Source organism: Stegostoma tigrinum, chromosome 34, assembly GCF_030684315.1.
Source record: "Stegostoma tigrinum isolate sSteTig4 chromosome 34, sSteTig4.hap1, whole genome shotgun sequence".
In the NCBI taxonomy this organism is placed as follows: Eukaryota; Metazoa; Chordata; class Chondrichthyes; order Orectolobiformes; family Stegostomatidae; genus Stegostoma; species Stegostoma tigrinum.
In genome coordinates this window covers 2,718,407-2,721,585 of record NC_081387.1, presented here as the reverse complement: position 1 = coordinate 2,721,585, position 3,179 = coordinate 2,718,407, and positions in this window count along the sequence as shown.

The following is a 3,179-nucleotide window of genomic DNA, read 5'->3' as shown; positions in this document are numbered from 1 at the left end:
GCAGGCCAAGCAGCATCCCAGGAGCACAAAAGCTAACGTTTCGGGCCTAGACCCTTCATCAGAGAGGGGGATGGGCTTATTTATGGTGCATTAATTAGGTAAAGAAAGGTAATACATGATTTGTAACAGACGAGAACGTTTTACTGATGCCAATGCCTTTCAGTAGAATAGAAGGGTAAAGGCAATGCACTCCCACTTCCCAGTTATCCAGTTGTCTTTTGTGGTGGTCTATGTCAGAACATTCTTTAGTGATGGTAGAACTGCAGATGCTGGAGAATCTGAGATAACAAGGTGTAGAGCTGGATGAACACAGCAGGCCAAGCAGCATCAGAGGAGCATTCTTTTGTCTTCTGTCAGCCTGATGTAGAGGAACTCCTGGTCTTTCCCCAAAGAGATGGTGTGGTTGTCTCCCTGGATCTTCTTTCTCCTTTCTCCCCACCTGGCGCCCTCATTCAATTTACTTCGGGAGCTGTCCTTCAATGCTATGTTGATCATCTGTCCAACACCTCTTGGCCATTGGGCATGGAACAGGTAGTCACAAGATTAGATGACTGTGGTCCCTTTGCCCATCTGCATTGCAGGTTAGTTTTCATTCCTTGTAAGAGCAAAATCTTCTCACTTTTAATACACTTCATTGATAACAGAGGGGGCTGATGCCTCTTAAATGTTTGTAGTGAGTAAAGACTGTGATGATTTTTCTTTCAAAGAGGGATTTGTTTACATTTGCAGAATGTTATTTACTAACGTGACACAGTTAGATGGACAGGAATTGCTGACTGTGGAATTCTGAGTTAAAGGAAGTTGAATAGGGCTCCCAATCCTTAACACATACTTCAGAAAGTCTGACTATCCTGTGGGCAATCAGGGGTCAAAGTGCCCAATATGCTATGTGAGAAGATCCAGCTGAGACAGCTGTTTACTGGGTGCTTTGTGCTGAGTGGTTTGGCTGGATATGTGTGTTGGATTCTCCGTGTGTTTATTGGTAGCGTTTCTCTTCTGATTTCCAGGCTGAGTTTTGTTGATGGCTTATTCCTGAATATGAGAAGGTGATCTGTAATTATCTGGAAAGTGCAGAGTGACTGAGGCTTCTTCCTGAGTTCTGTGTGTGTGTGTTGGGAGCTAGTCATTGTCACATGGACTGTGAATGGTTAGTTCTCTCTGGTTTGGAATCTGGATGTAGTCTGTCTTTTCAAATCCCTCCCAAGACGTCCCTCTACCCTATCTCTAATCTTCTCAGAAAACAAGAGAGAGACTTGCATTTATATGGAATCTTCCAGAACCACTGGATGGCACAAGACATTTTACAGCCAATGAAATTCTTTTGAAGTGTAGTCACTGCTTTTAACGTAGGAAATGTGATATTCAGTATGTGCATAGCAAAATCCCACCAGCATGATTGAAGCTCATAATGAATTAATAGTTTGTTTTACACTCTGTCCATTGTCCACATGACATCTGGAGGACTGGGCAGAGAAAAGAAAGTAGCCACAATGTTTGTTCCAAATCACTATCCAGTGTCCCTGACGGAAACAGAGGGTGTGGCAGTCAGGTAAGGAAAAAGAGAAGGCTTAAAATATGACCGCACATGCAGGGGAACAGCAGAATGGCATTCATGATGGAACAGTGTCTAACTGAGGAGACAGTCCCTTCAGCAAAGGAGGAGACAGAGTTAGAGGAAATCATAGCCAGTGTTTTCCCTTCCCTGTTGTGGAGTAAGAAATGACAGGAAAAGAGGGAGAAAATAAAAATCCAGGAAGCATCTTTGCTATTCTCCCTCAAGCCTTAAATTGTGACTTTAGAATCTCACCAATGAGATGAAGCAACAACCTTAAGGACAAAGACTCTTTGAATGGGAAAATGGTTTGTTGCACCTCATACTTCAACTGTTTTTCCTGTGCAGATGCATTGGTGTGTGTAGAGGTTTCCAAACTATGAGAACTGTCACACACCTCTGATCAGAATGGTTTTTCTCCTTTTGAATGCATACTGCCAAATCAGGTACAGTGATTGTGAGAATGATTTTGTTACACATGTTGCAATGTAATTATGTCTCCCCTGTGTGAACATAGTGATGTTCACATAGGATTGATGAACTCGAGAATGATTTGATACATGCCTTGCATGTGAGTAGTTTCTCTTTGGTGTGATTGTGTTGATGTGAAACAAACTTTAATTTATTCTGCACTTTGCATGCGTATAGATCGGTGATTCACCAGACCCAAAAATTGTGCAAATCCCTTGTTACACATTTCACGTTTGTACAGCTTTTCCCCCAATATGAATGCATAGTTGAGGGGCTATGATTTTGCAAAATTTTACGTATATATGATTTCTCTTTTATGAAACTGCCCTTGTGTTAACAGTTGTACAGCAGGTGCTGTGTATTAGTTCTTACCAGCCTGGGAACTATCTTACTGAGCACACTCCTGAGCAGTTTGTCACCTCTAGGAATGACTCATGCTTCTTCCCAAACTCACTCTAGCCAATCACCCACAACTGGATGTTTGGAAAGCTTGGATCTCATGGAAAAATCCACACCACTGACCAGTTTCAGTTCTGATGATGTATATATATATATGACCCGAACAATTTGCAGATGATGGTTTTCACTGTCCTTTGAGCAATGCTGTGAAGGGACTGGATGTCTTCCCACAGTTCTGCTGGGTGAAGGTCAGGATCTAGCTGTGCTATATATCTTCTGTGTATTCTCTGATGTAGTACAATCCTTCTATAGTACAGGAAAAGGAAACATGATTTCCTTTAATTCATTCTTCTATTTTCTGAAGGAGATAACTCCTCAGAGACTGTTTTACAGAGTGTGCCACTCTGCCCTTCCCTTCTGTGGGTGGGGGCAAGTGGAGGAGTGTGACATCAGATACATGTCCATTCTCTTTTATCACTTGACTGTCACAAACCCTCTGTTTCCAGCAGGGACACAGAGTAGTGATCAGGAGCAGGCAATGTGGCTACTGTGTCTCCTTAACCTAGGTCCCCAGCTTCTCAGGAACTGGGCAATGGAAAAGACAGTTGAATGCAGTGTGAAACAGGCTTTCAATTAACTGAGATCTTGTGCTGTGCTGCAAATATCAGCGTTTCTCTGGGAGAGAAAAAACTCAGGAGAAATGTTAATTCAATGTAGATTTTTAAATCCACTGTCCTTACTTACCAAAACAATTTGA